The 26,556-nt window shown below is 37.2% G+C and overlaps 1 long non-coding RNA gene across 3 annotated transcripts in view; it reads right to left on the bottom strand.

The window, feature by feature from the left end:
* The window catches only part of LOC125084876 (uncharacterized), a 43,458-nt gene that overhangs the window by 3,807 nt on the left and 13,095 nt on the right, over positions 1 to 26,556 (bottom strand). Inside the window, exons 4-5 of one of the 3 annotated variants that reach the window (XR_007122722.1) lie at positions 18,378 to 18,602; positions 17,509 to 17,615 (exon numbers count right to left, since the gene is read on the bottom strand). This is a non-coding gene — a long non-coding RNA (uncharacterized LOC125084876). Of the gene's footprint in view, positions 1 to 17,508; positions 17,619 to 18,377; positions 18,603 to 26,556 lie in introns of all 3 variants that reach the window. The other 2 variants (XR_007122721.1, XR_007122720.1) reach the window with 2 other exon arrangements.

Here is a 26,556-nt window from a genome sequence, read left to right as displayed (position 1 = left end):
ATTAAGTTGAGGGCGGGTCTCAAGAGGTTTTGTGTGCTCCCTCTCTCTTGGAACCTCACCACTTTCATTATAAGATGTCCTAGCTAATCTGCTGGGACATGAGAGATGACATGAAGGAAAGTCCCAGTTGTTCCAGCCAAGGCCAATCCAGAACAACAAGCCACCAGCAGAAACATGAGCTCCAGCACAACGGAGTCCTGTGAAAATTCCCCTTACCTAGGGACTCCTCAGTAATAGCAAATACTTGTTTCAATCCACTATGTTTTGAAATTTTACTGCCCAATAAAATCTTTCAATGTTTAAGTTATCTTTGGAGTTGTCTACAGGAATTCAAAGAAAAAGTAATGAGAATATAATTTCTAAACACTTTAGTGATATCAAATGTTCAGTTACATGAAAATGTGGCTTTTGTTGTATTATGCACATAGATACTTCTATAGGACACATTCATATATTATGGTTTGTACTAGGAAGAAAATGAATACCACCATTCTAAAGGGAATTTTTTTTTTTTCTGGAATCTGAATCCTCTTGTCATTTAGAAAGAGTGATAATCAGGCAGACTCTTGGAAGAGGCAGATCATGGCTAAAAGCTACTCTACATGCTCATTATTATCATGGCCCAGAGCAGGAGCCCCTTTGTTCTCTCTTCTCCTCTCCCCCATGATTTTTTTTTTCCTCTTTCAGACCTCATGTGATGATTTCATTTTATAATAGTGGAAAACCTGTTCCTTAAAGAACAAATACATTCTGATGAATTTTCATCAAAAGAGCCATAAAGAGATTGTACTATATCTCCTATATCACCTATCCCTTCAACATCCTTTAATTAAAAAAGGATTCTGATAAAAGATGTTATGTTGATCACACGTAGGCTTCTCTGACTGGGAGCCCCCGAGAGCAGAACCATCTGTACCAACCACTGCACAGCTTCTACATGCTGTTTCCCATCCATTTGGACACATATGGCTGACTGGATAGAAGACATTATTACTAAAAAGATTTCCAGACCCAAATCAGTCTACCAGTCCTTTTATTCTTAGCTTAGCCTTCCACTTGGCATTTAAACTGGACTGGGCTTTAAGTAGCATTGCCATCATGCAAAACCTGCACTGTTCTTAGGCACTAGGCAGCTAGATGTTCAGGGTGGAGATAATTGCTTCCTGCAACCACAGAAGGGGTTCCTTGCCTGATGCTGGGTCTGACAGGCTGCCGCCTCTGGGGCCGGTGAGCCTTCCTTACTGAGGACATGGGACTCTGCTCTGGTCTGATGTCACCCTCTCTCTGGCTCCCAGGTTTTCCTGTCTGACTTGATTCTTTGCTTTCTTCTACATCTGCCTTAACAGTCTCAGTTATGACTGACAAATTCACAAAGATTGCCCCCCAAAATATGTATGGTCCTTGTGCTCATGGAGCTTGTATTTTTGTTTTGGTTTGTTTTTTTTCCCCCCTTTTTCCTGTCAGAGCATACTGTCTAAGAACAAGAACATTCTTTTGTATAACCACAGTGAAGTTACCAATATCAGGAATTTAGTATGGATAAAATATTTAGTTTTACCACTGTTCCAATCATGCCCAAAGGAAATCTTTAGATCATTTGTTCCAATCAGTTGTCCTATTTCTTTACCTGCCTTTAATCGGGAAGTCTTCTTCATATTGTTTCATGACATTGATATTTTTGAATAGCCCAAAACAAGAATTTGTCGAATTGTTTTCTAGAATTTCCCTAAATTTGGGCTTGCCTGATGTTTCCAAATGACTAAATTCAGATCATTAGTGCTGGAATTCCATATCCGTGATGTTCTGTCCTTCTCAGTGTATCTCGTCCCCAGGCAGGTGATACTGAACTATTATATTTCGGATGAATATTAACTATGATCTCCTGGTGTCTCCAAAGTATAGCTACTATGTTGCCCCTTTTACAAATATCTTGGTAAGATCTATTTGGAAGCCTCTATGGACTGGCAGTGTCCCTTCCCAAAATTTTATAAGTTGAACTAAACCCCAGTGTGATGACATGGGGAGGTAGGGCCTTTTGGATGTATTAGGTTTAAATGAGGGTGCAGCTCCACATGGTGAGACAAGTGTCCTTATAAGAATAGAGACAAACACTAATGCTCTTTTCCATCCTCTCTTTCCCCCAACCCATAGATCACTGGTCATATGAAGACAGCAAGAAGATGGTCATGTGAAAGCCAGAAAAATGACTGAACAGGAGCCAAATATGTTGGAACCTTGATCTTAGAATTCCTAGTATGTAGAACTGTGAGCAACGTCTGTTTAAACAATGCAATCATTGCTGTTTTGCTGTGGCAGCCTCAGCAGACTAAGACAGAAACAATGCAAGCCTGCCCTTATGCATCAGTTTTTCACCCACCAGTTTCCGCATCCATTAATGATTTTTGCCTGAAACAAGTATAATGATTGCCAAAAGGTGATTTCCTAATTCCATCATTCCTTCCACTTTTACTATTGAAATTTTTATTGTAAAGAAGAACTTTATTTATACCCAAATGGAGTCATGGATTTTTATTTTATCATATGGATTAAAAACTCTACTACTAGTATTTATTTAGATGGGCTCAAATGGTACAAGATTTAGCATGTGGTGCCCCATGAAGCTGGCATTCAAGTACCTGTTTATTTTATGACATGAAATAATATTCTAGGCACATCTGATTCTCTTCCATCCTATCCCTGAAACCAGCCATTTCTCTCAAGTATTCTAGATTCTTTAAGTGGAAGATGATATGAAAAACCAAAATATGACCACTAGGTGTGCTCATTGCTACTTAGGTTCCAGTCTCTTGTCAGTGCACAGACTTAGGAACCAAATGTGTGCACAAATAAGTATACCATAATACATATACACTCATATTTATATGTATTTCTCAACATGTCCGTATTGATACATGCCTATACATTCAATCATATACACATATACATACATGTGAACATGCATATACAACCCCAAACCTCTATAACTATTTCTTTAACTATATTAAAATCATCAGTTCACACCAATGCCTCCAATTTCAGCTGAATATTAAAGAGTTCATAATGTCCTTCTCCTTCTCAGTATTTGTAACTCCCTTTTATGACACTAAGAAACCTGGCTCCCATTTTCTGTAATATAGTTAGTTAATTGTTTTGATCAAGAATACACAAAGTAGTTTTCACAATTGTTAACCCATTATTTTGTGAAAAAGAAACCTACCAAACAGAGCTCAACATATCTTAAAATGTCATCTTTAGCCTAAACCATATAATCTACTGAAAAGTTACCTGATTTAGTTCTTTTTCTCTTTCCCTCCAGTATGGTTGCATTATTTCTTCAAATAGGGTTTATAAAATGTGCTTCTATTTCTACTATGTTTTAGTGTTCCCCTTGTACATATTTATATTTTCCTTTTTTGAGGATTTGAAACATGAACATAGTTGTAAAAGTTAAACTGTTAAATGTTTCATCAGAGAAACAGTATTCCCCACCCTATACTTCCATACTTTCCATCTTTCTTACCCATGTCCTGTGAGTTTCTCAGTTTCATTAAGCTCTAGTTTATGCTTCCTGTGTTTCTACATGTACAGTTAAAAGATAGAAGTATATCTTATCTCCTCTGCCTTACACAAAGAATAGCATACTTTGTATAAATTTTTTATGTTTTAAATTTTTTACCTAATTATATATCCTGAAAATCAATCCATATCATAAATCTTTTTCATCCCCATTCTTTTATTCTGGCTGCATAGTATTCCATTATGTAGATTTATGATAATTTACTGAACCCCTCTTCAGTGTATGAGTATATAAGTTTGCAGTATTTCTAATTTATAATCAATTTTGCAATGAATATTCCTACATATGAATTTTTCTATTTTTGGAGATACATCTTCAGAGAAATTCCTAGAAGTTCGATTTCTTAGACCTAATGTGAGCATACATATAGTTCTGTTGAATATTGACAAAATCTCTAGAAGTTTAAAGCCAAGTACATTCTAAAGATCATCACGAGTGTCAGAGTAACCGTTTCTCTACCTCTTTATCAACAGTGCATGTTTATCTTTTTTTTTTTTTTTTTTACCAGTTTGATATATGAGAAATGGTAACCTGGTATAATTTTGTTCTCTATATTTCCATTATGAGAGAGATTAAATATCTAGATGTGGAAAGACTAGATATTATGATGTTAGCCCCACTAAATGGGTAAGGGAATTAAGCCCCAGAGAAATAGAATTGTCCAAGTCAAAATACATACACACACACACACACACACACACACACACACACTCACACTCACACACACTCACATTATGTTGTATAAACTAAACTGGATATATAGATATTTAAATAAATCTCAATATCATATAAATGATAGTAAGTTAGTTCTTTCTGGAAATACAAAGGGGAGATAACCAAGTATCCTACCCATAATGAACTTGCACTCTGGGAAATATATTTTAAGGGGAGGTTACAAATATTAATCAAATATAGAAAAATTACATGATAGCTAGTTATAACTTAATTTCTGTATCATTAGAGCATATAATGGAAATGATTGATCTTGTCAGGTCACTGTGAATATTCCTAAAGGAGTAAGAAATGAGCTTGCATTAAGGATGGGTGCATGTGAATTAGGTGACTGAGAGTACCTAGGACCAGATAAAAGACACTGTATGTTCAGGGGGTATAACAGGTGTCAAGAGCAGAGAGCAGACCAGTGGTTGTCACAATGAGAAGAAGGAGGCAGGGGGTACAATGGGTCTATAAAGAGGGATTGGTTAATTGACATGATTCTTGAAGATCAAAAATTTAAATTATTTGAGCTGAGGAAAGGGAGATGACATGATCTTATTATGTTTGGGAAAGCATCCAACTTAGTGGTAAAATGGAGAATTCATACAGTGGGGCAAATTTGGATTAAAGCAATCAATTCAGAAGCTTAGCAACAGGCCAGGATTTAGTGGAGTATTGATGAGAGACTCTTCTAATTCAAAAGTACTGAGTTATGCTCATGTCAAGCCCTGAGTTAGGGTCTGGAAGTAGAAAGAGATAAGTAGATAAGAACAACATCTAAGAGTTAAAATAGGCAATCCATGTTGGTAGTTTGGATATGAAGTACAAGAGAGAGCAATTTAAGGATGACTCAACCTTCTGGCTTGTGGAAAACAAAACACACAGTGATTTTGAAGAAGACCTATCTTTGGGGAGGAAATTCAAACGTTGGGGCTGGACATCTTGAAGTCTGTGAAGACTTTGAGATCTTTTGGAGGCTGTCAGAGTTCAGTTGGTCAGGGGAGTTCAGAGCTCAGGGAGCTGACTGAATCAGAGTGTTGCCTACAAAGAGATGACATTCCATGTGTTGGTGTAGGTGAGGTCTTCTAGGGGAGTGAACAGGAGGAGGAAAGAGCAGGGCTTGGACTGAACCTTAAGGGATACCAGCATTGAATGACTGTGGGTGTAGGGGAACAAATTTAGCAAGAGCAGTAGGAGGGAAACTAGAATGGTACAGAATCATGGAAACTAATTGACTTTGGTTTTTAAAGAAGCAGGGATGTACTGATAATGCCAAATTCTTCTAATAAAGTATAAAAGGACTAAAACTATTTATTTGGCTTGGTGACAAGGAGCCTCTTCTTGATTTCAGTGAAAACTGATGAGTGATGGAGAGGTGAGATCCTGGAGAAGGAGGAAGTTTGGCTGTGAAGAGTTGTTTTTGTTTTTGTTTTTGTTTTTTTAAAGGAGATTGAAAACTGTATAATATTTTAAATGGAAACTGTATAATATTTTAGAAGTCCAATGCGCTATCCCTTGCACCACGGGAAACTGTATAATATTTTAAATGAAAACATGCAAGTTTGCTCTGGGTCTGAGATTGTTTGTTTTTTATTCCCTTTAGTTCCACACTTTATCAAATCATGTATGTCTGGATCTTTAGGTTCTCCTAGGAGATGCCCCTAGGATCAGTTAAGAAAAGCCCACCTGGGGTTCTGAAAAACACACATGAAGATCCCCCACTAAGCAGATGATTTCGGAAGTTCCCAGGTTGCTGTTGGAAGGGTTCCCAGGATAGGAAGATAACATCTGACAACCAGCATAAGGGTTTTTATCTTTATTAACCAAAGTGCAGCTCTGGGGAACATCTCAATTTGAATAAATGATGTTTTTACTAATGCAGCCAACGTTCAAAAGTTACAAATCCACCGCTTTACACGGCAAGCAATAGTGACAGTTCTGTTTTCCTAAATAATCTGTCTCATTAACAAGAGCGGTCTACTTTTTAAGCATTAACTCCCCGAATGCTGCCACTTGCGTAAAACACAAAGGACTGGTAACAGATACACGTGCTTTACGATCCCCCAAACCCTGCATTTCCATGGCTCCTTTTGTTTTTATCGAGTGAGTTTTATTGTGGCAAAAAGATTGCAAAGTGAGACTTGTCACTTTCTGGGGGCAGTAATTTAGTATCTAACAAGCAGAAGTCCTAAGCCCCCGAGATGCACGGTAGCTCAGGAACTGATGCTGGGGGCACAAATGGGGTTGACTCTGCAAAGCAGTGAATGTGAGTCAGCTTCCCCAGCCTCATTTCCATTTCTATCTCCAGTGTGGATGTGAGAAGGAATAAAGAGGAAATACAGATCCGATTCCTGGAAGACGTTAAACCAACTAAAGAAGGGCAGCGGGTGTCATGGGAGGAATATTAATAAAACAATAATCAGGATATTGATAATAGCCCTCACTGATCAAGTGCCATACACTACAGTGTTCTGCACGCTACCACGGACCTTACAAATGCGACCATTTCATTCTATCTTATGAATTCTGTGAAGTCTTAACTTTTTTTTAAGATTTGTATTTATTTATTTGACAGACAGCGATCAGAAGTAGGCAGAGAGAGAGAGGAGGAAGCAGGCTCCCTGAGGAGCAGAGAGCCTGTTGCAGGGCTCCATCCCAGGACACTGGGATCATGACCTGAGCTGAAGGCAGAGGCTTTAACCCACTGAGCCACCCAGGCGCCCTGGGTCTTAACTTCTTGAAACTCTACGTATAAATCTGGAAAAATTGAAATAAAAATGACTGAACTCCAAAGCAAGTTCAAGTCAGGGAGCTAGATTTTAAGTTTCGGTTCATTGTTTAAACTCTTCTAACCATCATGTCCATCACTGAACAAGTAATGAGGGTCCTTCTACTTATGGCTGAAAATCAACTGTGTCACTGGGTAAGGTGGAAGTTAAGTGAGTGAGAAGTTTACATATAAGCTGCCCCACATGAATAAGGAGATTGGATTAGACAAAATGATCTGATCTTATTCAGAATTAACCATTTACCCTTTATATTGCTAGAAACTTCTATAGAGAGGCTGCTTCTTAAATCCCTACTAATGCCACTAGGGAAAACAAAAGCTAGAGTCCTTCACAGATGAAGCCCAGGATGCATAAATGGAGGTTTAAATGGGTGAATAAATGATCAAAGGCCTATGTCCACGGCGATGGAGTGATATGAATGAGTACTGTCTCATGTCTCTGGGGGAGGGTGTTTTCTTATGTAAGAATTCTTAGGTTGGCTATTAAGGAGGGCACAAATTGCGTGGAGCACTGGGTGTTATATGCAAACAATGGATCATAGAACACTACATCAAAAACTAATGATGTACTGTATGATGACTAACATAATAAAAAAAACTATTAAAAAAAAATCTTAGGTTGGGTAGAATGCTTTCATGTCATTAAAAAAAAAAAAACAAACCACAAAACCTCTTTGGCATTCTTGATGAATTTTTTTTTTTTTTCTGTTTTGATTCCCAAATACGTAGTGTCCTTGGAGGGCATAGTATACTTTCCATGAGAGAGTAAATATGGGTATTAATCACTATTATGTGATTACTCACAAATACAAGTGAATTCCTGTTTATACTTATTTTATTATCAGGATCTCTGGGACTAAAAAGTGTGAGTATAAAACATGCAACTTCATAACACATAGCTTATATATTGTAAAACTTTATATTCAGATCATTTTTTATGATACCAATATTAATATACCAGATGTTTGCTTAATACTTATTTTGTTAATTCTCCATCTATTTTTGTTAGGTGTATCTTTTGTTAATATATAAAAGACTTATTTAAAAATCTGAGACATTTTTTATGGGGCACCTGAGTGGCTCAGTGCATTAAGCCTCTGCCTTCGGCTCAGGTCCTGATCCTAGAGTCCTGAGAGTGAGCCCTGCATTGGGCTCTCTGCTCAGCAGGGAGCCTGCTTCCCCCTCTCTCTGCCTGCCTTTCTGCCTATTTGTGATCTCTCTCTGTGTCAAATAAATAAATCTTTTTAAAAATCTGAGACATTTTTTAAATATATAAGTATAATTAATTTACATTTATTATCATACTTATATTTTTGCTTTATTCTTCATTCTTTATTCTCACTTTTCCCCTTCTCTTCTTCCTGCAATCTTTTATCTTTTACATTCTTTGTTGCTGTACTAAGCTGTGTTACATTTTTTCTACAATTTCTCAAATATAGATTTTTTTGTAACTCTATAAATGTTTGCCATTTTTTCTTATTTGAAAATTTGAAAATTTTATAATTTTGTATCTTTCATACTTTTTGCTTTTGATTTATTAAGATGTAATTGGTTATCTCCTATAAATCTTATTTGATATTTATATTTTTATTTAATCAATAATAGCCCTAGCAGTTTTTTGTTTCATCTCATTTAATCTCATCAAAAATGACTATAGGGTTGTGGAAGTGACCCAAGTGTCCCTCTGTGAATGAGTAAACAAAATGTCACATATACATTCAATGGAATATTACTCAGCCTTGAAAAGGAAGGAATTTCTAACACATGCTACGATATGGATATATCTTGAAGATACTATGCTAAGTGAAATAAGCCTGTTGCATAAAGACAAACCATAGGATTCCATTTATATGAAGTACTTAGAGAAGTCGAAATCCTATAGTACAGAGGAAACAGAATGGTGGTTGCCGGGACTAAATGTAAAAGGGAATGCGGAATTAGTGTTTCATGGGTGTAGAGTTGCTGCTCCAAAATATGAAGAGTTCTGAAGATAAATGGAAGTGATGGTAATACATTGTGAATGCATCTCATATCCCTTACTATACAGTAAAAAAGGTTATGATGGTAAAATTTATGTATTTTACCACAATATTTAAAAATTGTGCATAGCTGGTCCATGCATACATGTATTTCTGTTGAAGTTTAAACACTTTTTCTTTTCTGCCAGGAATCCAGGAACTCATTCATCTTGTGAGTTCTGTTAATGTCTCAAATAGAAATTTCAAATTCACAGAACTCATGAAAATCTGTAGCATGTCCTATGTGTTCCACACATGGGTAGAAATAGTTTTAGCTTTTTTTTTCCTCCCAAAAGATCTTTAAGTGCAGATGCTACCACAATCACTGGTTATTTCAGCAGCTTTTAGGATAGGGAACATCTCATTAATTTAACAGAAAGATGACCATCGGAAATAAATTAATGAAGACTATGCATAATCTGGCAAAAAATGAAATAGTCTAGTTATATATTTGTTGGTTCATGGTTAATGTTTTTACATATCTTTTTTTTTTTTTATTGAGGTATAACTGACCTACAACATTGTACCAGTTTCAAGTATACAACATAATGTTTCAATATTTGTGTACATTATGAAATGATCCCCACAAAAAGTCTGGTGAACATTGACCATTACACATAGTTACAGAATTCCCCTTCTTGTGATGAGAACTTTTAAGATCTGTTCTCTCTGCAACTTATTTTCTAAAGATCTTATTTGTTTATTTGAGAGACGGAGCACGCACGCATAAGTGGGGGGAAAGGCAGAGAGAGTGGGAGATACAGACTCCCCACTGAGCAGGGAGCTCCATGCAGAGCTCGATCCCAGGACCCTAGGATCACGACCTGAGCCACCCAGGTGCCCCTCTCTGCAACTTATAAAGATGGAAGTATAGTCACCATGCTGTACATTACATTCCCATGACTTATTTTATAACTGGACATTTGTACCTTTTGGATTTCCTTCACCCATTTTCCTATTCCCTCTTTCCTACCACTGGTGAAGTCCCATGTGTTCTCTATATCTTTAAGCTTGGTTTTGTTTTGTTTTTGTGGTTTTATTTGTGTTAGAGTCCACATATAAATGAGATCCTATGGCATTTGTCTTTCTTCGTCTTAGTTCACTGAGAATAATGCCTTCCAGGTCTATCCACATTGCTAAAAATGCAAGATTTCATTCTTTGGTATGACTAAGTAATACATACATATTAGTACTTCCTTTATTCATTTATCCATTGGTTAGACACTTAGATTGTTTCTACAACTTGTCTATTGTAAATAATGCTGCAGTGAACTTGGGGGTGTGTATAACTTTAGGTATCTTTACACCTTTGTATATCAACTCATGGAATAAGTTGAAGCTACAGACATATAGCATATGGTAAAGAAAATTAAAAATATCAATTAGGTTGAAACTTTAAATATATGTTTTATACCTTTAGATCCAATAATTCCACCCTCAAATTAACTTTAGGGATATAATTAGAGAAGTATGCAAAGATTCAAATATAAGAATGTCCATTAAACACTTAGAAATGCATTGAATTGCTGAACTGTTACTGTATACCTGAAAGTAATATAACACTGTATATTAATATACTGGAATTAAAATGAAAAAGTAAAAGTATATCACAGTATTATTGATAGTATTGGAAAATCTGCAACTATACACATGTCCAACAATAACTGTTTAAATTATGACTTCTATACAATAGAATATGATAAAGCTATTAAAATGATGTAAGTACACTGAGGTTTAAATGGGTTCAAATTTAGGTGTCTTAAAAAGGTACAAGGTATACCATAAGTCCACTTTCTTTTTTTTCTTAAAGATTTATAAGTTCATTTTCAAGAGGAAAAAAATTAGTTAGATTATTTTTAGATGGTAGGTTGACGGATACTTTTTATTCATGTTTATGTTGAATTTTTATTTTCTCTATATATAAATTTGTGCAATGAAATCATTGAGAAAAATAAAATTAGGGAAGATTATGAGCATTTAAAATATTTTTCTTAGTTCAGGTTTGCTGGAACTATTGCTTCCAATTGGCTAATAAATATGAAACCTAGGATTTTGTAGTTTTTTTTTTTTTTTTTTCCCAACTGAGTGCCAATTAGTCAAGATAACATCCAGGTTTGAGGATTAAAATGTGATCACCTGAATAATTCATAAATTGGCTTTTCATGCTTCCCTGCTGGGGTCATAGTGCCCACTGACAGACTGACCAAGATTGGACAGAAAGTAGACGATGTGTTTTCTTGGACAGGACCCAGAGTAGCGATGTTGCATTCATTCTCATCATGAGTCCTGCACCCACGCCTGCCTCCTTCCTGACACTGAGCAAACACTTGGGTGGGGGATCCTTCTGTGATGTTCTGACTTTGGAAAGTATTTTCCTTTAAGTCTGTTCTTTTAAATATGACCTGGTCATATGGAAGAAATAGGACTCTGAGCATCTTATCTCCAAGAAAAACATCTCCTTGTCCAAATGGACACTGTGGTCTCAGGGCCCTGTGTTTAACTCTCTCACTTTAAAGACCTGACTAAGAGTCAGACTCCAGCTTATGTTAACTCATTGAAGACTACTACCAACTTAATGCTAAACTGTTAGAAAACATGTATCATGGCTGTAAGTTAATTCATTAAAATACGTAATATTACATTCAATCAATTTGTACTGAATCAATTGTATTGGATTGCATTGAATTGAACTGATCTGACCATGCTCAATGCCATAAGTAAATGAGTAGGTCAACCTCAAAGTGTGAATTATTGTGTAGTGACAAAAACCCTGAGACCTTAAGACACTCTTTCACCTTACTCCCAAACTCCCTGACTTAGTCTCTGTTTTATAATTCTCCCACATACAGATTAGACAGTATTTCTGTTTGGGAATTTATTTCCCCTGTCCCTATATTTTTTACCTAAGCCACTTACCATACTTGGTGTTCCCCTCCTCTTCCATACCGCTTATGTATATCCTATCCTATCAAATATTGCCTCCCAGAAACTTAATTATCTTGCCTCCCTGAAACTTTGTTTTCAGATAAGTAGCATGTCTGAGTGCCTGTCATATATGTCCAATGTAAAGTCAGACCTCGCAGATACTGGCTGCATTAAAGAATCAATGGATAGATTCTAACATATAAAACATAAGACTTACTGTATCTATCACCTATGTCTACAGCACATTCTTTTATATCTTGAGTTTACTTAGACATAACACTTTCTTCTTTATTTGATGCTAAGCCATTTTAGGCCAGGCATTGTGTCAATGATAACTCTGTACTTTGCCTTTTTTTCTCTAACAGTGACTGGCATGGTTCTTCACATAGATTAGAAATTCAATATAAATTGATTAAATGCAAGATTTTATACACTAATGAACAACTTATTGCCATCATGCATGTTTTACACTCATCATATGATAATCTCATGTTGCCATGTATGATTTGTTAGCCATTTTCTTTTTATTGAACAGGAAATCAATTGAAGAAAGAACCTACATCTTGTGCATATTTATATGCACATTACCTTGTTCCATTTCTACGTCTGAAATCGAAGAACTTGTGTCTCCCACTCATCATGTGTTTGTTGAATAAATGAATAAATCTTAGCATAAAAAAACATCAACCCATCCTTCCAGGTGTTTTACTTATTTACTCCCTCATTCTTGTTGTTTGGGGTATTTTCTCTGTGCCAGATATTAAATTATTCATTGCATGTCCCAAACACTCAGCACATCCATGCTTAAAGTCAACTGTGTGTGTGTGTGTGTGTGTGTGTGAGTGTGAGTGTGCATGCGAACACAGACTCTTAGAAGAGTCCATTGTTTAAAGAGGGTAGAAGTAGGTGTTATGCTGATACTCAAGGGAAAAGAGAGCTCATATTCTGCTTTCCTACTATGATGACAATAATACTGAATCTGTACAGAGGGCATGGTGAGAAATTCAGTTTCCAGCAAGAAGGGCTAAACTGCTCTAACCATAGATCCACACTCTGGGTTCTGAGTACACACCCAGATTAAAGGGGTTGGGAAGACAGTCTTTCTTTTTTTTCTTTCTTTTTTTTCTTTTTAGATTTTATTTATTTGACAGAGAAACAGCCAGAGAGGGAACCAGAGCAGGGGAAATGGGGAAGGGAGAAGCAGGCTTCCCACTGAGCAGGGAGCGTGATGGGGGGCTAGATCCCAGGACCCTGGGATCATGACCTGAGCAAAAGGCAGACACTTAATGACTGAGCCACCCAGGCGCTCCAGGAAGCATGTCTTTACATCTCAAAAACTCTAGAAGGCTGCGGTCCAGGCAAAATGTGTACTTAGGACATTTGGACAGCAAAGAGGATTCCAAAACTAGAGCTATTCAGAGCGAATGGCCTCGGGCATTTTGCATGGTGGAAATCTGTTTCTGAGCCAGATCCTCCTCTCCCCCCCCCCCCCCCCTTTAGTAACACTTTCATTTTAAGGAGTTAAAATAAAAGAACAGCAAAAACCACGCTCAAAGAATGTTAAATCATGAAACTCTCCTGGCATAAAAATATTTTTATTAAATAAGATTTTTAAAAGATTTAATTCTTTGATAACAATAGTAACACAACACTCCTCATCAAGATTTATGAAAACGAACCAAAGAAAAATAGAAAAAAGATCAATGTGAAGATTATATAACAGTAGATCATTTCAGATTTATACAGATATTAAAATAATGGTACATAATATGAACAAATGTCATTATCAATGGTGAAATATTGAATTTCCCACAGAAAGAGGGAAAAAGGAAAATATGCCCTTTATAATCACTTTATTTAACATTGTACTGGTTATCTTAATTACTTCAATAAGCTAAGCAAATAAAAGACATCACTTTGGAAAAGTTCTTTTTTTAAATACCTGTCAGTTTTCTTGAATGATGACTGTGCTCTGAGTATATCTAAATGCTAAGGTTACAGTATTAAAGTACAGAAAATTAAATTAATAAATATAAGCAGTGAGGTTCATATGCAAAATTCAATTTTACTTCTATATATTGCTAATTGAAAAATCTAAAATCTGTTTGCTTTTACATGGCAACAAATAACATCAAATACTTGGGAATAAATCTTTTTAAAAATGTCCAAAACTCTATAGAGAAAACCACAAATGTTATTGATATAAAATGTTTAAGGTTAAAAGAGTGTACATATTTGCTACATGAACAGAAAAATCAATAATGTGAAAAATTTAATTTTCCTGAAACTGTTTTACAAAGTGAACACAATCACATTGTAAGTTCCATCAGGATATTTTGAAATTACAAATTCTAAAGTATATTGGGAATTCTAAGAGAAAATAACAGCCAAGACAATTTTTTGGAAGGAAAAAAAGCCAGAGAATTTATACTATCAAATAACAATACTTGTTACTAAGCTACTCTAACAGAGGTAGTGTGGTATTGGCACAAGGATTGACAAATAGACTATGGGAACACAATAGAAAAATCCTCAACAGACTCACAATTATATGGTCTTCTTTCTATACAAAAATGATGTTGTAGTATACATGGAAGAAGATGGATATTTCAATAAATTAGGCTAATCAATGGGGTCTCCATATTGAAAAATACATATATAACTCTACCACCCAGAATATTTTTTTTAAAAATTGCAGGCAGATTTGTGATCTTAAGGTAGACAAATACTTTTTTCAAAAAATAACTATTGCTAACCTAGACTACATTCATAATATTTTTTTAAATCAAAAGAGGCATGTAGAAAATGGAGAGTAAATTTCCCATATCTATTTATCTATCTGTATCAGTAAACATATAAATATAAAGGTAGATAGGAAAAATCTCTCTTTACACCATGCATTAAAAATATTAATTTGAAATGGTTCATAAATTATTTTTAAAAGTATTCTTCTAAAAAATAGAGAAATAGGATAATGGGGAAGGCAAGGATTACCTAAATGAAAAACAAGAAGGGCAAACCACAAAATAGAATACTAATAATGGAGACATTAAAATTAAAAACTTTCCATTCAACAACATTAAGAGAATGAAAAAGAAAACCACCAGACGAGGAGAAAATATTTGTAATAATTTATATAATAAATGACTCATCACCAGAATATACAAATAACCCCTTCAGATTAATGATTAAAAAACCAAAACCCAATAGGAAATGGATAAAGTAATTGATTGAACCACCTCCACAGAATGAGATATGTCAATAACTACATGAAAAGATGGTCAAATGCATGTCATCATGACATGTAAATTAAAACTACTGTATGGACACCTGGGTGGCTCAGTAGGTTAAGCATCTGTCTTCAGCTCCTGTCATGATCCTAGGGTCCTGGGATAGAGCCCTGTGTTAGGCTCTGTGCTCAGCAGAGGGTCTATTTCTCCCTCCTACCCTACCCCATTTCACGCCCTCTCTCTTGATCTCTCAAATACATAAAAATCCTAAAAAAAGAAAAAAGAAAAACTATGAAAACCCTCTACAAATGCTCCCAAATTACTAAAATGATAAAGACAGATGATCTTAAGTGTAGATAATGAAGAACTAGAACACTCACTGCAGCTGTGACTATAAATGTGCATAAAACATGTTTAAAACTCTTTGCATCAGAGATACTTGGGTACCTCAGTCAGTTAAGCATCTGCCTTCGGCTCAGGTCAGGATCCCAGCATCCTGGGATCAAGCCCTGCACTGGGCTCTCTACTCAGCAGGGAGCCTGCTTCTCCCTCTCTTGCTCTCCTTCTGTGTGCTCGCTTGCTCACTCTCTCCCTCTCTCCCCCAAATAAAATCTTTAAAAAAATAAAAAAACAACTTTGCATTAGGTAAAGCTGAATGAATTTATGCATACCTTATGGTGCAATGATCCTACTCCCAGGTATCTACTCAAAAGAAATTCCAAATCTCCAAAAGAATTCCACAAGAATTTTCCAACAATCACTAAATAAACTGTGATATGTTATTATCTGGAAAACTAGGCATCAGTGAGATTGAGGGAACTATGAGCTGTGTGCTGCAGTGTAGATGAATATCACAGTCTAACACTAAGGAATAGAAGCCAGACACAGACAAATACATAATATAAACAAGAGAGCATTTCTATCAGGTTTGAACACAGACAGCAATAATCTATAGTGTTAGAAGCACATGTATCAATTACTTTCCTTGAGTAGAGGGTGGAGGATACAGAAACGGGAGAGAATGAGACTATTTTGTCCACATTTCCTCTTATAAGGACAGCAGTGGGACCTTATTAGAACCCACCCTCATAACCTGGTTTTAACTTAATCACCCGCCGGTAGAATGATTGGATAAAGATAACCTTGCAAGAGAGTTTGAGGGGAGGGGGATGAAGGGTAGGGGGCAAATGTTCCTAGAAGATCAACTAGCCTGAATACATACCAAGGATATGTAGGAAATTATTCACGTTACCAAAAGCGGTTCAACTAGCATGGGTTCTGAGTATGAATCATTGAGTAGTGAAGGATAAGGCAAGAATAGTTAGGCTTTTGTCCAATTATGAAAAGCTAGGATTACAGATGGTATTAGGGTACTTGGGCTTTTGATGGAGAATTTGATGAATATTACATTTGTCCCATGTGAAATCTGATGACTGACAGACAGTTACTATAACTAAGAATCACTTTAACTTATGAAATGGGCTAGAAACCATCAGGCCATAACTCACTCCCAAATTTATTTTAATCCTATTTATATTGAGGAAAATGCATTTTAAGTTTTATGATTTAAATGTCAAGTGAACCACATTAAAAAAAAAAAGTTATCTAGAAAAATTTTCCAGAAGAAATATAATCTGACTGTGGACTTCCTTGTCTATCCTTGTCTCTGTTTTAATACCAGCAGTTCATCTGGGTATGTTCAGGTGTGTAACATGGCTCCTTGCCCATAGGACTGCCACTCAGGACATACCATCAATGGAGCAGATGTAGAGGCTGAGCCAGAGGCAAGGCTAACTCTTCTTGGAGTGCCATGTGAGACCAACGTGATGGTTCTGGCCCAGAAAATGTGAAAGCATCTGAAAGTTCATTTGTTATTTTCTCACTCTATGCCTTTTTCTTTTATTTATTTTCCCTTCAATCTCTCTATATTTTTTTTCTTCATTCCTATTTTTCCTTACAATCTCTCATTGGATTCTGTTTTTTCTAACTACCCCTGCCTCCATCAAATACTTTTATCATTAGAAGTTCACGTGCTGCAGATTTCCCAATCGAGTCCAGCATCTCTGTATCTCTCTGCCTCTCCCCCTGCTGAGAGTGCCCTCAGTCCTTGCTTTGGTCCTACCCAGACTGCATGATCCACTGAACCCCCACTTCTGCTTGGAATCCTTCCCTCAGTTCTTCAGCTAACACAGACCTCTCCCTCTTCTGAAAGCCTGTACCTCTGAGACTCTGTCCTACCCATTTGCCACTTACCCAACATTGCACAAATGGTAGATACTCCTCAAAAGATGCACTTGATGAGATATATATATATACCCAGAAAATAATAGATGCTCATTCAGTGCTCACTGATCAACTCCCTGCTAGTGAGAGAGAGAAAATGGGAAAATAGAGACCTATTTAAACAGGCTTTTTAGTGACCCTTCTCTTACCTTTCTATAATCTTTTCTTTATACAGTTTTTCAGTTTTGAGTTCCCCTCATCCTTTCTTGGCCTGTTTTATTTTCCTGCCTGTTTTATTCTCTCATTTCCTCTCATTCTTTGACAGGTGGTCACATACTTTTTCTCCTATTCATTCTTTGAAAGATTTCTAAGACCACTGTACAGAGAACATGAGATTTCTCTCTCTCTCTCTCTCTCTCTCTCTCTCTCTCTGTCTCTCTCTCTGTGTGTCTCTCTTTCTACCTCTTTCTCTTCTGCTATCCTCTTCTGTCCCCCTCCTCTTCTCCCCTTCTCTTTCTCCTTCTCCTTTTTCTACTTTTCTTGCCAGCCTCCTCTTTCCTGTTCACCTACCCACACACTCTGAGTAATTCAATTTTATTTAGAATGAGTCGAAATAAAATTGCTTGAGGGCTCAGACCATGTAGGCCAAGCTTTGCCTGGAGACAATATTTACAGCTGAGTGATAAATAGGGATTGCTATCAAGGGGTTGGTGGCCTGTTCACTGACGCAAGCCTGGAAATACCACCATAAGAATTGCTGAATGTAGGAGAGTTCATAGTTAATGACTCCTGCACTAAAAACTAGATGGCAAATAACAACCAAGACAAAGAGCATTACTGTAGTCAGTCTGCAGATAGAGTTGTGCTATAAGGTTAGACTTGTCAGAACAGACTCTCACCTGGCCTGGAGATCTCACCTGCAGGATAAGACAAAAATTCCTTGGGAATCCAGGCTGATAGTTTGCAACATCTCAGAGCTGGCCTTTGGACAAGTAGAGGTTAATGAGTCTTTATAAATAGATCAGAGTCTCCTGTCTCAAAGTACTAGAACATAGTAATGGTTGGGGCTCAGACATAGAGAATAAGAAATGTTCTTCTGGACCGGAGCATGGATGGCTTTTTTCCTAGGAACAAGGAGTCATGTGTTAGCTTCGGTGAATGCAGTCCAAGTTCTTTCTCTGCTCAGAGATGCCTTGATTATCAATACCCCTAAACAGTAAGGTTTAGCTAAGTTCCGAAGTTGTGACAAAATGCAGGTTTAAGTTTTCTGCATAGCTCCAGGCCTGCATACTCCCCATCTGCATATCTTCTCTTGGCTGTGACTGGCTGAAAAAAAACTTTCAGATGACAAGTCTCAAGACAGAAGATGCCTGGAAGCCTGAGTGACACGTGAAGGAGAGTCATTCGGGGGGCGGGGGGGGCAGTATATGCAGACACCTGCCCAATTACAAATGCCAATGAAACTTTGGTTAGGCTGTAGAATATGAAACAAGTGTTCATTTTATTTTTTGTAAGATTTATTTATTTGAGAGAGAAAGAGAAAGAATGCATGGGGGTGTGGGAGGGTAGGAGAGTTGAGAGAGAAAGAAACTTAAGCAGACTCTGCACTGAACACAGAGCCTGATGTGGGGCTCAGTCTCACAACACTGAGATCAGGACCTAAGCTGAAACTAAGAGTCAGATGCTTAACCAACTGTACCTCACAGGAGCCTCAGTGTTCATTTCATGAAGAAAATAAATGATGGACAGAAATTAGTCTACAATGACAAACATAGGATCATAGAACCATTGACAACAAGATTGATTAGAATGAACCTAAGTTGGTTGTGAAATTCCTGCTTTGCCATTCCTAATTTTTTAAAGGCCCTCATTCTTGGAAAATAATTACTACCATTCATGTGATTGGGTTGGTCCCAATGTTCTCCATATTCAGAGGTTGCATATGACTCAGGTCTGGATAATCAACCTATTCAATCTCTTAGACTCTTGGTTATATATAGACTCATAAACAAAAATGGTCCAATGAAAATGAATCTTGAAACATGCTAGGGACAACTGGAAAGAAAACTTGCTAACAGATATGTTGTAACAAGAATCAGGAATGTCAGTCTGGATCTTCTGGGGGTGTCCATGAAGGGAAAACTCTCTTAAGAATGAAGCCAGCATAGTACAAAGCAAAAAGGAGAGGTAGACGTAGTTTCTTGATAACACTGTTTGAATATCCAAAGCCAACTATTCCTGAAATGAAGTAGTTTTGAACTTTTTATTTACATGGACATCAGATTCACTTTTCCTTTATGAAAGTCCAAGTGGGATTTCTGAGAAACAGAACTAAAATAGTTGTTTTGAACACTTCTACCTGACCTCCTATTACCCTGCATCTGCGGGTTAGGTAAAGCAGCCCCCAATAAAGGTAAAAACAGAAAGAGAAGATGTGTGGGTCAGGATATGTGTGGGTCAGATCTTCCTGCCTGGTCCTCATTCAAAAGGAACAATGAATACTGAGCTTAGTACACAGAGAACACTCAATAAAAATTGTTGATGGATCAGTTAAATATTCCATACCATGTAAATATCTGGCTCTTCTTTGATTTCTTATGAAATCTTAACCATAAAACTTTATGACTTCCTTATGAAAATATGATTTTTCCTCAAAACTGAGACTCTTCTGAGAGTAAAAGAAAGAGTTCTTAATAATTACACCAAAAAAACATGCATAAACTGGGATTTTGCTGGGGAAAAGATGGGCATATATTTTCTCTACATGTAAATAAAGATTTTTGATACAAGCTCATATATAAACCTATTTATTCAAATCTCTGGAATGATACCCAAATCTGATTTCTTCCCTCTAGAATATAAAGAAAAATAAAGAGAAGTATGAGTATGTTTAAAAAAATCAAGAAAGAAACCATAAATAAGAATTATCCTGTGAGATTTTTTTTCCTCCTAAGATAAAAAGTGAATATATATATAAAAAACATTGAATTTTTATGAGGGCCATAAGAAATTCTACAGTCATTGTGCTCTTTTAGAAAATAATTCTTGCTCAATGCACAAAGTCTTACCTAGTGGATCTAATGCTTATTTATTTCCTTCCCTTATTTTTTTCATTCAGCCATTCATTAAGAAAATATTGACTGAATCTTTTAATGTTCCATTCACTGTGTTGAGACATAGATTAGTCTTAGGCATTTGAGGTGTGAAACAAAACAAAACAAAATGAAAAAACTAAGAAAACCAGGAAGATGTTCATTGAAATAAAAGGATGCATTATGTGTGAAGAAGGAGGACATCTTTATGAGGACCTAAATATTGCATGAGGTTAAAGAGTACTCAAAGAAAGAGGTAGAATGGGTTCAGATCACAAAAGGTCAAAGATTTGGGAGTGTGCCTTCCTTTCTGCTGACATGACCATAAGTATGCTTTCAGATATGTGAGTGATACGGTTCTGAAAACTGTGTGGTAGCTAGGATACCACCAGACTGGAGTCCATGATGAAAATAAAAAAAATTAGGTCTAATATTTACAAGAACTCCTATTTTCTAGGCACTGTTACAGGTGCTTTCCATGTTTTAATTCATATAATCCTCATAAAACTGAGTAAGTTAGTTATCCTTACTAACCCCATTTGATTGGGGAGGAAAACAAGGCACTAATATAGTAAGAAACTATTAAAGGACTTAAAGATTACAAGCAGTGTTGCTGGGATTTAAATCTAGCCTTTTTTCAAATCCCTCATATAATCACTAAATTATAAGAAAGACCTCCCTGAGATGAATAAGAATTCTCAGCTAAGGAGAATAACCTTAGGAGAAATGTGAAAAGGCAAAGTATAAGATAGAACTTTGGAGTGGCAAGGTTTTGATGTTCTGATCATACAATAATGTTGTTATATGCTCCAAGGAGTGGAAAGAATTGGAAATAAGGTTGAATTTAAACTTGAACTCTAGAACAGATGCTGTCAGAGGAACCCAGTCTCCTAGAGCAAGGAGTAACAAGACCCTACAGAACATGGCTAAGGCAGCAAGCAGGTTGGTTTGCATAACTCCATAGGTGCAAAAAGTAAACATTGAGGCTCATTGGATCAGAATAAGATAAGCTATTAGTCACCGCACAGATCACAGCAGGAACGCGAGGGTGGAAGTACCAGTGCGTTTCCCCAAGGCCCACAGAGTAATGCGATAAGCCCAGATGGGAGTTACACACTCTACGGGTCGCACTGTAGCTGAAGAGCCTATGGCCAATGGCCCAGTAGATTTTATAGCAAGCAGTACATAAAAGAGTCCCTAGGCTCCAGGGGGTGGGGGGTAGTTGTACTATAGTCATGCTGCCACTCTCTTGTCCTACTTAACTGCTCACATCACTAGCAATAGAAATAGCTCCCTGTCAGGGGATAGTTAGGTCTTGAGGTTTGGCACACCCAGTTAGCATGAGCAAAGACAGACTGTCCAAATGGAGGCAGTGATGACCTCAGTCAAGATAAGAACCATATGGAGTGCCCATTTTTAAAGAAAAGATAATAGCCCCTGAATACACATAAGAATGTCCTGAATCTGAGATATTGTTAGGATATCTAGGGAGCTGCTTTCCAAGACTAGTGAGAGGAGTTGGAGATGAAGATACATAAAGGGATTATCAATAAATTGTTAAAGCGAAAGCAAAGGAAAAATTGAATGACATTCTTTTTTTCTTCTCCTTCTCCTCCCCTTCCTCCTCTTCCTCCTCCTCCTCTGTCAATTAAATTCATAGAGAAATAATCCCAGTTGTCCCCCTCTATGTATTTCCTATTTGTCCTGTAAGACCCAACCTAACATGATTTCTCGCACAGTTCTTGGGACAATATTGGTATCACTAATATTACCAATTGACAAACTGGAAAAATGAAAGACTAAATAAAACAAAACAAAACAGACTGTGTGTGTGTGAAATGTTTCCCATTTACTCATCTGAATTCCTATAGTACTTGCTGTTTTGACTGTTAGGTCCCATGTATATGTGACCTTTTCCAACTCTTCTTCTTTTTTTTCCCCTACTTATGTTTTACTAGCTGAGAAGCTATTTAAACACAAGGCTACTAAGTAAACATCTTTTTATAACCCACTGTTTCTAGCAGACTGCCTTGTCCAAGGTTAGCGCTAATTAAGGTCTTCATTTTGACAGAAGCAGGCAGAAACTTAACATAGTTTGTGTGTCTATGTTCCTCAAAGAGGAAAACATCAAATAGCTTTCATATTTGAACATTTACTGGGTGTCTATCACAACGCTCATCTGATTACATACATTATCTTATTTAATCACATTAAACCACAACAGATCAGAAGGCTGGCATTATTATCCCCACTGAAGAGATGAGGACACAGACTCAGAGAGCCTATATGATGTGTAGAGAACTCTAAGGACTGTGAATAGCAGAGCTGGGGTTTGTACCATCATATCCCCAATTCCTAAGCCCTTGGTAATCATAAGTGTACTCTGTTTACCTTTCTTATGCTGCTGCTTTCTCTTAAAAAGACATAGCTTTTATTATCATTGTTTCTGGAATCTCAATTTCAGCAACAAGACCATCCCTTTGCCTGCCAGCGAGTTTCTAGGCCACAGCCACTGAGTAAGCCTGGGGTGCAGCCAAAAGTTAAGGAAGCGGGTGCCACAGTTATTAGGGAAGTTGTTGGCCTTGTTCCCTATGCCTGTTCTGCCCAGCTCCTCCCATATACAAGATACTCTGCATCTGCTCTCCCAAGGACAAGGACGAAGGGACTGAGGCTGATGAAGACAGATCTACTCTACTCCCTTCTCTTGAAAGAGGAAGAGCACAGACTTGCCTAGCTCAAGCTCTTATCAAGACAAGATGAGGAGTAGTAGTAGTAGTAAATAAATTTAACTACAAGTCTTCTTAAGCTCCCATCACTGAGGAGGAGTTTTAATCTCAGGCAGCTGACCCTTTTCCAGCCAACTCAGACTATGGAGCATAACCGTCCAGTACAGCTTACTCCTTCATACAGAAGCCTCCATAAGGCTCTCAGGGACCTGAAGTTTTTCCAACAAATCAGACTTATCTCCATTCATATTTACTTGCATTTTATAAATACCTTATTTCCTACCAACAATTATGATAAAGATTATAATGATTTATAAACAATGAAGTTTTAACCAAACACCCTGATCAATCTTCACAGGAACCCTGTGAGTAATCCAAAATCCCCATTTTTCTGATTAAGAAACTGAACCTTAGGGATGTTAAGTGACATGCCCAAGCTCACTCCAACCATGACTGGCCTCACCAGGATGTTAAAGGGGAGGAAAATTTTTCTCTTCTTCCCTTCTAGGTTCTTTGGCTGGCCTAATAGTTAAGTTGACAAAGACAGATTAACAAGAGAAAAATAAAGTATGAGGCTTTTAAAGGGGCAAAGCAACCAGCCTTATACATAGTAGACAAAGAATACATATGTGAGGTATTGACAAAACAAAGGGGTTTGGCTTGGGGGAACTAATTAGTGAAGATATTATAAAGTTTGCTTATATAGCCTTCTTGGTCCCAAATTCCCAATCTCTGGTGATAAGGGTGTTTCTCTACCTCCTGGCACAAGGAGGGTATCTTTGCATGAGAGATTTATTTTCTGCTTTCAGGGAGACAAAGGAAGTCTAGGAAGTCTATGTCCTCCTTACAGCTGTTTTTTCTTAAGTAACTCTAACTCAAGGTAATTAATACGCCAATGTGGCATATTTTCGAGTGCCCATTCTCCTTCCCTTCATTGTGAACTCATCTCCTGTTAATCTGATTGCTTCTGTATAGCAAATTTGCCTGCCAAATAATAATGCTCTCCACTTGTTTAATGCTTAATAATTTTAAATGTTTTCCATCTGAATGATCTGGTTTCATCCTCCTAGCAGCAGGCCATGTTCCCTCTTTCACAGATGAAGACACTGAAGCCCAAAGCATCGAAGAAGATATTTGAGATGAGGGAACTTAGCCAGTGAGTGGCTGCGTCCGATCCTAAAGCTGCTCTCAGGCTAAGTCCCACCATTGCTCCTGTCCGTGCATGCCATGTGGCCCTTCGTTATAGAAAGGTCCATTGTATAACTAACTTTTCTGTCAATAGCATGAAAACAGAGTTGTATACATTTTCAAAGGCGCACATAGTTGACTGAGAAGGAAAAGCATATTAGGGGTGCAGGGATAAAGCCCAAGGAAGATGCCAAAATGGGATGCCCTGGGTATCTGAAGTCCAAGTCTCAAGGAGCAGCATGTGGGCAGCAGCTCGCTGACAGCAAGGCTTCTGTGGTGGAGCCATAAAGTCCTACAGCAAAAACTTGTCAGCCTTGGCATCTAACAGAGCTGTACTAGAGTCAAGCCCTGATTCTGCTAACTAAAGACTATGACCTTGGGTTATACTGCCTATCTCAGTACCACTTTCTCTATCTGGGAAATAAAGAAACAGTCATGCCCACTTCATGGACAGACTGGAGGAGGGATTAGATAATTACACATGGCATTGCCTTACACAGCATGCACCACTGAAGAGAGAGAATGAAGTCAAGATTCATGTATAAATGGAGGTGATGATATTTGGGGCCTGGTGTGGAAAGAAAGTATACAGCAGGGTTGAAGTCTAGCTCTGTCTCCTATCCTGTTCCTAGTACCAATTGTGAGTTTAAAATATCAAATTTATTCTACTTTCTTCGGTCTTACATTGACACTGTCCTTGATAATATAGCACATTCTAGAAATTTCTTAAATCTTCACAACCATCCAGTGGGAGAGGTACTGGAGGGGGATACTGCTTCATATTACCCATGCTGTATGATGTATGCCCTGCTAGACAGAGGAACATACACATGGAACAAATGACAGGAGAGGGTCAAGAAATCATGTTTTTAGCCCAAAACACTCATATTGGCAGGACACCCACAGCCAACCCCAGAATCTGAGCTTGAGGAAAACATTGGAAGTCATCCACCCATCTTCCACTCAAGGCAGGACTTCCTTGTGTTGATTGTGTTATTAGAGATCTCCCCACAAATTTAGGCACTTCTTTGTTTTCTGAAATTGTTTTTGTGTTCAAGCATGCCTCCAGACCCAGAGTCTACCACTAACCTATAAGACTCTTCTCTCCTCCATTCATCTAAACAAGAGGCATCTGCTCCAACCAAGAGGTTCCACTCACTGACAGAGACCAGAGCCTACCTTTCCAAGTCCTGCTCTGTTCTCCCCTATGTGTGCAATGAACTTTCTTTTCTTTTCATCCAGACCAGATTTATTTCTCCTGTAAGGTCTAACTTGAGTTGTTTCCCATAAGTGGTCCCTCCATATTTCATACCAATCTCTCTTTCATTTCAATTTGAAGCATATATTATTCATACAATCTATTTGGAAAGTTATCATAGTGTAGCCTGTGATGCCATTGACATATACTCATCCTTACTGTACTACCTTCTTGCCTTCTCCTTAAGAGAAGGATCGGTCATTTTTATTTTTTTGTCAGCTACATTTTATAGACTGGTACCTAGCACATAGTAAGAATTTGATAAATATTCGTTGAGTCATAAATTTAAAAGAAGGTTTCTTGGAATTGTGATTAACTTACATAAAATTAGTGCCCCCATATAAATAATAATGATAGTTTCCATTTATTGGGCCTCATTATTTGACAAATACTCTTCTACACGTTCCAAGGGGATGATCTGATCTTATAATTGCAATAACACAAAGTATGACAAAACAAAGGAAGAGAGGTTCTTCCTAGTTTGCTAGGTGCACATCTGGTAATATGGTAGAATTGAACTTTGATCTCAGGTTGTTTGACATCAGCTTACATTTTTAACCACTGTTTTATATTGGTTTTCAGTAGTTGGCTGAGCCACCTAGTATTTCTTTACATAAAGTAGTTTTGTTATTGGTCATAGTGTTGGCTCACAAGACTCCAAGAAGGGAAGCTACTGTCACCTCCGATTCCTGGAATGTGATTGTATCTCAGTAGATTTTCAATCTGGTTTAGATCCTGTCAAATATCCAGTGAAAGAAAAAGTGACGTTGAGTGCATCTACTTTTATACCTGCTCCCACCAGCTCCGTCCAAAA

This window comes from Lutra lutra, chromosome 14 (assembly GCF_902655055.1).
Source record: "Lutra lutra chromosome 14, mLutLut1.2, whole genome shotgun sequence".
In the NCBI taxonomy this organism is placed as follows: Eukaryota; Metazoa; Chordata; class Mammalia; order Carnivora; family Mustelidae; genus Lutra; species Lutra lutra.
Note: the sequence above shows the minus strand (reverse complement) of the source record. Positions and strands in the feature narration are given on the sequence as shown.